General features: G+C 45.0%; 1 protein-coding gene across 1 annotated transcript in view; it reads right to left on the minus strand.

Moving 5' to 3' along the window:
- The window catches only part of LMO7 (LIM domain 7), a 163,365-nt gene that overhangs the window by 82,177 nt on the left and 69,080 nt on the right, over positions 1-12,108 (minus strand).

Genomic DNA, 12,108 nt, shown 5'->3' on the forward strand with positions numbered 1-12,108 from the left:
GGATTGCAGAAAGCACCACCTGCGAGTGGGTTTTGGTTACGGAGGACGGAGGAGAAAGAGAGAGAGAGAGAGAGGCAAGGCAGGAGGCGAGGCGAAAACAGACTCTGTGGTTTCAACCGGACAAACTAGGTGTGGCTGAGCATAGATTTTCACCACCTGCTCCAGGGAGCGCTTACCTGCAACCCTGCAGAGAGATGGGAGGAAATGAGGTTCTCCTCGGCTGGGAAGGCCAACCTGTCTAACTCTTCAGCGCAATTCCCCGATGCCCACCTTCCACCCCCCTTTTCAAATATTCAGCTCTAGATTACAAACCCTGGAAAACGACCCTATGGATAAGAAGCACGCCCGACTGGAAGAAGAGCAACCCAAACTTCAGAACTGGGGTTTGTTTCCAATTTAAGGTGTCCCCCCCCTCCCCCCCGCCAAAAAAAAGAGAGTTAGGCTGGTGTGCCTGTCGGGCTGACTTGCAATGTCCTTTCCTGGCTTCAGGCTGGCCAGCTGGGGCAGAGGGAAGCCCCGCTTAGCAGTAGAAGAAAATGTCATACATCCCACGTGTCTGGAGGGGAAGTGGGTGGTGGTGGAATAGATGTTATCTCACCCTCCAGGCACAAGAGGTTAAGACTAAAACTAACTACGCTCTGGACTCAAGATCCCTGCTCAGAAAACAGAACGAGCCGTTGTCTAGGACAGTCGGGGATTAGAACACTTGAAATTCACTTCTGTGGCCACAAATATTTGTATTTGTCCTATTTGGATCCTGTTTTGCGGGCTGAGAGAAGGCGAGGGCCCAAAGTCCGCGGCGGAGGAAAGGTTAGAGTTTTGCTTGTAAACAGGTCTCCGGATTATCCTGGGATGGTAATAACTCCTGCAGCCTTTGCTCTGTAGGAAGTTAAATGTCATCCCCAAAACTGGGCTCTTGTCTTGATGTCGAAGCCGATAAGTCACCGGACACAAGGTGTGATACAATATGCTTTTATTTTGCTACCAAGATATAAGGACCCTGGTTCAAAAGATAACCAAAGGCCCCAATTGCAATCTTATAGCAATTTTTATAGTCAAGGGGTGGTCGCATTCAGCCCTTTACCCTTCCCCTAATAATGCATGCATAACAGATAATATTGATTGGTAATTTGGATCTCAGCCCCCTACATAGCTAAAGTGTTTCACCCCAGGTCACGGGTATCTTGCAAAGTGTCCTAGTTTCATGTGCCAGCTATGTGGTTTTTGGGGTTTTGTCTTATAAGCAAGCTATTCTTGTTCCTAACATCCTGCCTAGTGGTTTAAGATGCTAACTTCCGCCTCGCTAAGAATCTGCGGTTCCAACCCCTTTCCTACAGGGTTGCCAGATCGCAGTTTGAGTCTGCGGCCAAACTCAAGTCAAAATACGGCCAAATTCAGCCAAATTATTTTTTGCGCATGTGCGAGGGAAGGAGAGCGCCAGAGGATGCGCTTGTCCTCCTTTTGCTCATGGTGACGCGCATGCGCGAGGGAAGGAGCGCGGCTAGGTTGCCATCTGGCCGATTTCACGGCCAAGCAACTTTCGTACGGTCAAATGTCCGGCCAAATAAATTTGGCCAGAGACATCATTTTTTCACGGCCAAGCAGATAGAAATACGACCAGATTTCTCGAATTTGGCCGGAAAAACAGCCAGATAGCAACCCTGCTTTCCTATTGCAGAGCAGTTCAAGGTAGCTTCTCCCGCCGCGACCCCGCCTTTCCACAGAAAAAGTAAAAGCAGTTTTAAATCTTTGTCTGAGGCAGCATCCCCACTCCCCCCACCATAGAGAGGGACCGGAAGGAGCAAGACTGCTTTAGGCACAAAAAATGAAGACGATAGAAAATGTATCAGGATTCGTATTCCTCTCTCTCATGTCCATTCCATCCATACCTGGATCCTATATCTCCACATATGACCCTTCTTCTGATCCTTCATTAGCGCCCAACCCTCTCCTAGAAAAATGAAATACCCGAGGAAATATTAAAAAGGCAGAATATTTCCCCTAAAAAGAGTAGAAACTCAAAAGCAGAAGCTCATCCCTCACCTTTGTTAATGGGTGGGCCATTAAGGCCTGGGCCAGAATATTTTACATAACAAAGATCTCCAGGTAGAGCTATAGGAATTGCCTAAAGCCCTTTCATTACATCATCATCCAGCAAGACTCAACCAAGCTGGAACCCATGTGGTCCAGACAAAGCCCACAAGGTTAGCTAAGACCCCTGCCCCCCTGGGAGTCTGACAGCCAATGGGATGCATTTCCTGCATAGGAACAGGAAACACTAAGGTGGGGCCCAACAGAAGGTATATAAGGGTCTCTCAGCATCTTGGTCCTCCCCTCTTTTTTCCTTCACCTTGAAGCATGTGATCGTTCCTTTCACTTTGGAGCTCCAAGCCATGTGGTCTTGTCCACCATTAAACCATCTTTCCAAACAGCCTCCATGTTTTCAGTGTCTTTTACCCCACATGGAACTGAACCCAGAAGGGTATTTCTTCCAACAGCTCCCTGGCACAACATCTGGGCAGGTGCCCAGGATGCTAATTGTTTGGGGGGATCAACACACTCCCTCACGGCTTGGGGGTGTGTGTGTGGCCATACCAAAGAGCAGCCCACCCACTACTGTTTGCTCTGCAAACATCTCAGGGCGATTCCTGGATTCCAGAATGTATTTCGCTTCTGATGCTCACGGTTGGCTCCAACCAGCAATCCATGGAACGGCCTCCTCAAAGCTTCCCGATGTGCAATTATCAAAAGTTTAACTATTGGGTCACTGGAGAAAGCACTTCTGTCTGGAAGACTTCGTGGTAAAAGGAAATTGGACCGCCTAAGAACACGGTAGCTGGACACCATCAAAGCTGACACCAGCCAGAACACAGAACTCATCAAAGAAGCAGTACAAGATCAGAAGATGTGGAAAGGACCTGGCCCATAGAATCGCCAAGAGTCGGACACAACTGGATGGACAACATCATCATCAACTGTTGGGTCACTCACTCTATCTTGCAGCCTCGGTCCTTCCCTTCCTGAGTGCAGTCTTCGTATTGAATTATGCACGTACTCTTTTACGCTCATGAGATTGTAGGTCCCAAGGCATATTCTATATTTACTGAATATAAAATGATAGAATTGGAAGGGACCTTAGAGGTCTTCTAGTCCAACCTCCTGCTCAAGTAGGAAACCTTATCCCAGAGGTGGTATTCAGCAGGTACCAGTCTGGAAATTTGGAGTAGTTTGGAGAACCAGCAAATGCCACCTGACTGGCCCCGCCCCCATCTATTCTCTGCCTCCCAAGTCCCAGCTGAGAATAGATGGGGGCGAAGCCAGTCAGAGGTGGTATTTACTGGTTCTCCAAACTACTCAAAATTTCCGCTACCGGTTCTTCTGAACTGGTCAGAACCTGCTGAATACCACCTCTGGTTATTGTATTGGTATGAGAAAATGTCTGTGGGTTTGGCTAACACCTGCAGGTGTATCCTTGGTTCTCACAGCTCTCCCCCTCGAAGTCTGGAGCCTGCATTACTTCTCATCCTTCTCTCCTCCCCCACCCGGTTCATTGGCAAGCTGAGAAGTGATAATAGTTTGCAACAGCATAAGTGCCAGGGCACGAATATTTTAATTCTGAGAATAGGACAAGGAAATCCTGCTGATGTTGTTACCTCGTCTGGTAACAAAACGTCCAGAAACTAAATTAAAAACAAGCTTGGAGAGCAAACCACTGCCAAAAATCTAAAACCCGCGCTACGAGTCTTTTCTATTATTTCAGGGCAGAATTACCCCCACTGAGTTCGAGCCGTCTGGATCCAGCAACCAAACCATGGGACGATTTGTTATTTCTTTTGATCTCACAGCAAGAGGCAGTGCTGTTTGCACAAAAAGGACCCCGAATCATGAGAAAGGCATGTGAGAGACAGGACATGTTATGCAGTAAGTATTTTTTAAAAAATAAATCCTGGCTTGCACTCAATTCCAGCTGAGCAACGCTTCAGTTGGCCGCTTTCTTCCCTTGCTTAAGCAAAGGGCTGGGCGGGAATCACATCATCAAGACGAATTCTGGAATGTGCCACGAAACTACTGACATCACCCTTCTCCCTTCAGCTGGGCACTCTTGCAAGCCCGGGGGGGGCATTTTAGCAGGTGGCCCAAGGGACAGGAGTGGTGGGGGGGAAGAGGTGTGTAAAGGTATGTGTGAAAAAGGACAAACCACCTTCTAAACCAGGATTTGATCCTTCAGCACAGGTGCTGGATTCTTCTCTATCTTCATTCGTACGCTCGATCTTCTACACTTCTCGACTTACAACAATTCATTTGGTGACTGTTCAAAGTTACAATGGCACCAAAATGCCTTACGACTATTCTTCACAGTGACGACCCTCGCAGCTTCTCTGTGGTCACATGATCAAAATTGCGAGCTGGTTCACATTTATGACCATCGTAGCAATAGCACTTAGACTTATGTACTGATTCACGGTGCTTTTTACAGCCCTCTCTAAGCAGTTTACAGAGTCAGCCTATTGCCCCCAACTGTCATACCCTTGGTAGAGTTGGACTCGGAGGGAGAGGAGGAACAGTCGGCAGGGAGTGGAGGAGTGGCTCCGGAGGTCGTGGAGGAGGCTGAGGAAGGGCAGAGGCCGGCTGGACAGTCAGAGGAAGAACCAGGCCCATCCCCTCTGCATCTTAGCACATGCAGGGAGGAACGAAGAAAGCAACAACTTGGCTTATGAGAGAGGAAGTGGCCATGAAACCCCTCATTGGTTGCAGCCGGGGAAAATAGTATATAAGAAAGATGGTTAAAACACAACGTTGCCAGAAGCAAAGCGTGTTTTATTTTGGGCTGAAGTTATCTTGGTTGGTGTCTTTCCAACAGACTGTGGCTTGTAATAATCTCTTTGAAGTTGGTAATTACTTAGGCTGGTCCGTTGTGGAAATTTCTTCATTGTGGTTTGTTTTAGTTTTTTATTTCACCTCTATCTGATCATTAAGTTCAGACTGTATTGCTTTCTTTTGAAGACCATTTTTGAGTACGTTTTATCTCCAAGTGAGAATGATTGAACAGTGGGGCCAAGTTGGAGGCATTAAAAGACATTTATTTACGTTATGGATTTTGTTACGTTTGGGTTACACTCCGGGTCATTACACCAACAATCTGGGTCCTCATTTTACTCACCTCGGAAGGACAGAAAGCTGTCAACTTCGAGCCTGGCGAGATTTGAACTGCCAAATTGCAGGCAGTCAGCAGTCAGCAGAAATAGCCTGCAGTACTGCATTCTATCCACTGTGCCACCGTTGTAGTGTTCTGGGGGGGTCGTGTGTTCCCCTTTTGCGACCGTCTGACAAACGAAGTTAATGGGATTCATTTAACAACCGTGTTCCTAACTTAACCACTGCAGTGATTCACTTTACAATGGTGGCAAGCAAAAAAAAAAAAAAAGGTTGTGCTCAATTGTGGTTGTTAAGTCGAGGACAAACTGTACTTGAGTTTCAACAGGGCTAAAAGTTAGACAGGAAGGAGAATGAGTCGTAATAGCTGTAAATTAGTATACGCAGGCCCTACCAAATTGAAACCTTTCAGTCAGTTATACAAACACTTCTCTTCAAGGATTTATTCTCGCCACTTCAAGTTGTTTCAGTGTATTTTTCTTAATTCTTAACACACTTCAACAGCACACACCTGTAGCTTGTACGAAGAATGACACAATTACAGGTGAACAAATCATGGCACTGTAATAACAGGAACACCGATGAATACAGGATAACAAATAAGCCAAATCAAAATATTAAAGTTGGATTGGGGTTTCCTCCCCCATCCGCTAAATATCACACGCCATTTAATTTATAGCTTATACAGAATGGATATGTTTGAATATAAGGTGAATGGTGCATTTGTATAGATGTTAAGAATAAATATCCGTAAGTATTTTCTTCTTCAAGAAAACCAGAGTGTAATAAATTATGAATAGGTACAATGAAGATTTTCTCTCTCTCCTTCGCTTTTCCTTTCAAATCTAGCCAGAGAAAGAATTCGGGCAGAGTTTTGTGGGAGAGAGGTTGCCCACATACGGGATTACTCCGCACAATTTTTCTGCATTACTCAACAGTTGTCATGGAACTGAACAATCATAACCTTCTATTTACCTTTGATATGATTTTTCTTTCCTGATTTTTGGGTTATTCTCTGTTAACAGAGTCACAATTTATTCATGGCTCTGGATTATCAGCAATCTAAATTTCATCATGTGACCACAAGATTTCTCTATCAAAAAGGAGATTAAATCCTTGTCATATGAATTCATTGCATGGCCTTTTAAGAAAATGTTCTGAATCTTGAAGGAAACAGTATGGTAAAGGGCTATAAAGCCCTTTAATTAACAAAAATCAAGAAGTAGAATATTCTCTCTATATATCTCTGTCTGATTGTCTGTCTGTCTGTCTGTCTGTCTATACTTATGTCTGTCCATCTGTCTGTCTATCTCTACCTATGTTTATCTGTCTGTCTATCTCTACCTATATCTGTCTGTCTGTCTATCTCTAACTATATCTGTCTGCCTATCTATCTCTACCTATGTCTGTCCATCTGTCTGTCTATTTCTACCTATGTCTATCTGTCTGTCTATCTCTACCTATATCCGTCTGTCTGTCTATCTCTAACTATATCTGTCTATCTATCTCTACCTCTGTCTGTCTACCTCTACCTATGTCTGTCTGTCTGTCTATCTATACTTATGTCTGTCTGTCTATCTATACCTATGTCTGTCTATATATCTATCATCTATCTGCCTGCTTTTATAACAGATAACAATAAGAGCAGATATTTAATTAATTAATAAAATGACTCTAAAATATTCTCATGGCAATATCTGTAAAACCTTGCAGATATACTGTATCTGTAGAGGAGTATCTATACTTTTATGAAAGTTACAGATATTCTTGATATTCTTCAAGCAATTGAAATACAGGTAGTCCTCGAATTGCAACAGTTCATTTAGTGACCTTTCAAAATTACAACTGCACTGAAAAATGTGACTTATGACCATTTTTCACACTTAACAGCCTTTTGGATAGGTGATCAAAATTCAAACTCTTGGCAACTGACTCCTATTTATGACGGTTGCAGTGTCTCGAGGTCACGTGATCTCTTTCTGTGACCTTCTGAGAAGCAAAGTTGGTGGGAAAGCCAGATTCACTTAACCATCATTTTGCTGACTTAACAACTTAGCAATGATTCACTTAACAATAGTGATAAGAAAGGTCTTAAAAGGGGACAAAGTGTACCGAACAAATGTCTGACTTAGCAACATAAAATTTGGGCCCCATTGTCATTGTAAGTCCAGGATTACCTGTATAGTGACCCAAGGAACACTGTGATGACCCAAAGGGGCATGGCACAAAGGCAACACAATCAGATAATCAGTAGGAGTCCCTTTATTAGCTCTAACTTTGCCTCCAATGTCCAGGTTACCTTCTGGGCTGGAGAAAAACTCTCCCAAAGAATCAAGTCCAAAACATGGTCAACAAAAACTGTAACTTTAAGTCCAATCAAGGCAAACTGAGGTAATTGGTCTGACAGGGCAGGAGCAAGAATTCCAGACGTGAAGGCACGGCAATAACTCAACATGGCTGGGAAGATGCCAGGAACACAGATAAGCAAAGACAACACAGGATAAAGTCACGTTTGCTCCCAACAGCTGCCGCAGTCAGCATTCAGCTCTTTTAAACTTTCATTCCCAGGTGTGGCTAATGAAGGGAATCAGGGCCCTTTCCTCCCCCGTAAGCCACGCAACCCACATTGCTCTCTTCTCCATTCCTTCCCCGTTCCTCGGATGAAAAGGGGGTGGGCCTGGGTCTTCTTCTGAACTCCCTCTCCCTTGTTCTACCTCTCTCCTGCTCTGACCAGCCGGACTTTGCCCTTCCCCAGCCTACGGAGTCGCACTCCCTGTCAGCTGTTTGTCTTCATCCTCCGATTCAGACTCTGACACGGGCATGAACAATATTATTTCTGTTAACTGTATGAAAGGTAGTCTTGACATTCTTTAAGCAAATGAAATATCTAAGAAAAACATAAATTTGGGCATATTCAAATGGCTACAGATGTATATATTGGTAGAATGCAAACTTTCTAATACACACACACACTAACCCTTGCCACAAATCTCTGGAAAGGTGAACAACTCTGAAGCTGTTTCGAGTTTATGTAATTCCATTTATGACAGTATCACACTTCTAGCGATATACATTTTCTGTTCCTTCCTGTTCTCTTCCTTCCTGGCAAGTTCTCATACCTTTTTCACCTCCTCTTCTAAGCCCAGTCAAGTCAATAGTAGTTTGTCCCTTTCCAATTTTGTAACGTTGATGAATCACTGTCTTGAATGAAACGTACAGTTTTCCATAGTGTTCTAAAGAAAAATGGTGCAAGGTAGACTCAATAATGAAATATCCCAGACGGCTCCAATTTTTTTATTTTGTGAGTTCCTTTTTGTTGAAGTACCGTGGATACCACAAGTTCGGCAATCTTGGGCTACAAATTAAGACTTGTGAAATAATAAGCTCTTTTATAGAGAATAAATCCATTGGGCTGCCCCTAAGACCATATGATCATGCACTTAGCTACGGTTTTGTGGAACTGCACATTAACTGAAATTAAAGCTGCACATTGCTAGCCCCACCCTATTTTTTTAATGTAAACTGTACGGTCTTGTTTTTGTTTCTTACCTTCCAAGGTACAATGCTCTAGGTACACTTATCTCTTGGTAACCCCCTATAAAGAAGTAAGGAATTGATCCTAAGACCAGAGAAATCCAGAATCAGCTTTGGACACTGCTGTCTATAGGAAGGTGGAGTAGCATTAAAGATTATGTATCATCGGGGCTAACCCAGGTGCTAAGAGAGACTTGCAGGGATTAAATCCTCTTCTTAAGGAAGCGGTGAATTTGACAGGTGCCAAGGAACCGAAAGGCGTAACGTGCAAAAAAAAACAAACAGACACGACTAACCATCCACTATTCTCCATGTGAACCATCTCATTTTTTTTTGTAGGCAACTTCCTGCAATTTTTCCGGTGTTGGATTGTGGTGCATGTGAAGTGTGTATTCAGGGTGGGTCCCAATAATTTAGCTTACATATTAAGAGCACGAGAACAGCTCTGCTGGATGATGCCAATGGCTTACTATTTAGGGCGATTTGGCACACTGTGTTGGGATGTCAAGAGGTCAGCGTGACCAGAAATCATCCACATGGGGGGGTCAGTGGTGGGATTCAAAAATTTTTACTACCGATGCTGTGGGTGTGGCTTAGTGGGCATGATGTGGCTTGGTGGGTGTGTCAGGGGAAGGATACTGCAAAATCTCCATTCCTTCCCCATCTGTTGTGGTTAGCCGGCAGCAGGTGTGGAGGGCTGAGGAGAGCGAGGACTCAGATGAGGGGCCAGGACCATCAGGGAGTGGACTGCTGCCTTCAGAGATTGTGGGGGCTGGCAGCAGCGATAAGGAAGTTCCCGAGGAGCCTGTGCCACGTGTGAGTGCACGCAGTATTTCTCGTAGGAAAGAGCAGCTACAACAGCATGGGCGACTCGGGAGTAAGGTTGCAGGGTAATGGCCCCTCCTTCAAGAAGATAAAAGCCAGCTATGAAACGAACATACTTTGCAGAAGGCAAAAACGTTTTGAAACCTCTGCATCGTGGACAGTCCAGTATCCTGAGTTTGTATTTGAACATTCTTGTATTGCAAATTATTTCTTGTCTATTATCTTTTGGCAAGTCTCGCACAGTTTGGCAAGGCTTGTGCTTATCACAGCTAATTATTTTGCAAAAGCATGACAAGATTTCCGTTCCCTTTGGATTGTGTTTGATTTGTTGGAAAAGGGCATGGGTCAGAACACCACCCCACTAACCTGCTTTCCAGCTCTTTTCTCCTATGCAGGTCAACAAAAGAAGATATTTGCCAGGTCTCCAAACTACTCAAAATTTCCGCTACTGGTTCTCCAGAACTGGTCAGAACCTGCTGAATACCACCTCTGGCCCTGATGTGGCCCTCAATGAAATAGAGTTTTACACTTCTGGCCTAGAGAAAGAGCTGAAGGCGCAACTACACATCAAAGGAGGGCAACATGAACCCAACTCCCAAACTCAACCGGGCTGCCATGTTCTAGACAGACCCACTGCTGTCTGCTTGGCTAGGGGGCAGAGAGACCTGGTGCGCTGAAGCCACCAGCTCTTCCCTGCTGTAGACATGGCTGGCTGTGATCAACGTGCTCCAGGGAAGGGCCAGGACCAGTAGGGTCTCAAAGACAGGAATCTGCCTGCTCCACTGATCCTCCCAACAGCTCATAATTGAAGCATGATGTCACCAAGAACCAGCTTCCCCATTAATTTGCCTGATCCTTTGCGAAGCTCTCAAATTAGTGGTTTGGCGGCAGAGCGGCCTGATTTAAAATGCAGCCTTGTGAACAGAAGAGCCACTTTTCCTGGTTCTGAAATTATTTGTGCAGACAAAACACCCTATCCCTCCATAAGCCCAGAAGCTCGTGGGAGCGAATAACTAAGCTTGCGAGATCGTTGTTATCTTCAACAAGATGAGATAGACAATAGGGGAAAATGACACTGGAGCAAAAAAATAAATAAGACAAACAAAAGGAAAAATAAAACCACAGGGAAACTTGCCCTGGCACTACTGTATAATAATTTCCATGGGATGGACAGAAATGTTATTTTCTCCTAAATGCCTCCAGTTCAACCTGCAGGAAAAGGAACAATCAAGGCTGCCAGACAAAGGACTTTCAGCCATCCCTGAATGTCAGTCCTATAAATTTGATTAATAAAAACATCAACTTCCCACCAATGCACTTTGCTTGATTTAGAAATATTGCCCAAATGGCTAGAAAAAACTCATAATGTCCTAATGAAAGCATTAGACTCCACATCATTTTATGGCTTTATGGGTTTTTGTAAAATTTCCCTGTTGTGCAATGGGAGGTCAAACCCAGTGTGTTTGTGCTGGTTCAACACAAACACACCCACTGTTTTAGACTAGACAACAATCATCCCTAGCCTAGGGGTTGGAGGGGAATGTCACTGTCACAGATTGGCTGTCAGAAGTCAAACAGATGGTGAAATGGAGGACGACATGAGGCTGTAGGCTAAAGTCATGGCCACAGGAGGAAAAGAGAGAGAGAGAGGAAAATATAAATTAACTACCCGATAAAGTGTACGCAACTGGAATTGAGATTGCTTGCTTTCATTTTCTCCTTTAGCTCCTGACCTCACCCTTTGATCTAACAATGGGTGAGGAGTGGAGAAAACCCAGCTCATTCTCCGGAGTTCTTTTTCTCCAACTTTTTAAGTTAGGATCAGAGGTGGTTATTCAGCAGGTTCTGACCAGTTCTGGAGAACCGGTAGCGGAAATTTTGGGTAGTTCGGAGAACTGGCAAACACCACCTCTGACTGGCCCTGCCCCCATCTATTCTCTGCCTCCCGAGTCTCAGCTGATCGGCTGGGTCTTCTTTCGTTGCCCTGCACAGGAGAACAGAGCTGGAAAGCAGGTTAGTGAGGTGGGGTGGGAATGGAGATTTTGCAGTATCCTTCCCCAGGAGTGGGGAGGGAATGGGGACTTTACAGTATCCTACCCCTGCCACGCCCATCAAGCCACGTCCCTCCCACCAAGCCACGCCCACAGAACCAGTAGTAAACATTTTTGAATTCCAAATGGGTGGGAATGCAAGTCCTCAGACCAAGGATGGGATGCTGTCCGGCTCTATAGAACCGGTAGCTCTGAAGAGCAGCAGACACCGAACCAGTTCTGTGTTTGCTGCTGTTTGGCCCACCCACCTGCCCGGGATCTTATCTGTCCTTTATTTCCTGCTTTTTCAACCTCAGCTGCTTTGCGTGGTACAGCTGAGGTTAAAAAGCAGGAAAAAGTGGTTTTTCAAACTCTGTGCACCTGCGCGCAGTGTTTTCCAGCTGTCCGGGCGGCACATCTTAAAGTTTTTTACATGCGCACACATGTGCGCAAAACGTAATCACCGAACTGGTAGTAACACCGGTTGAATCCCACCCCTGCCTCAGACCCGGAAACAAAATGGAGTCACGCACACTGCAAGAACAAAATGTTATACGGATGGCTG

This window comes from Pseudonaja textilis, chromosome 8 (genome assembly GCF_049901715.1).
Source record: "Pseudonaja textilis isolate UNSWEBS1 chromosome 8, rPseTex1.2, whole genome shotgun sequence".
Taxonomy (NCBI): Eukaryota; Metazoa; Chordata; class Lepidosauria; order Squamata; family Elapidae; genus Pseudonaja; species Pseudonaja textilis.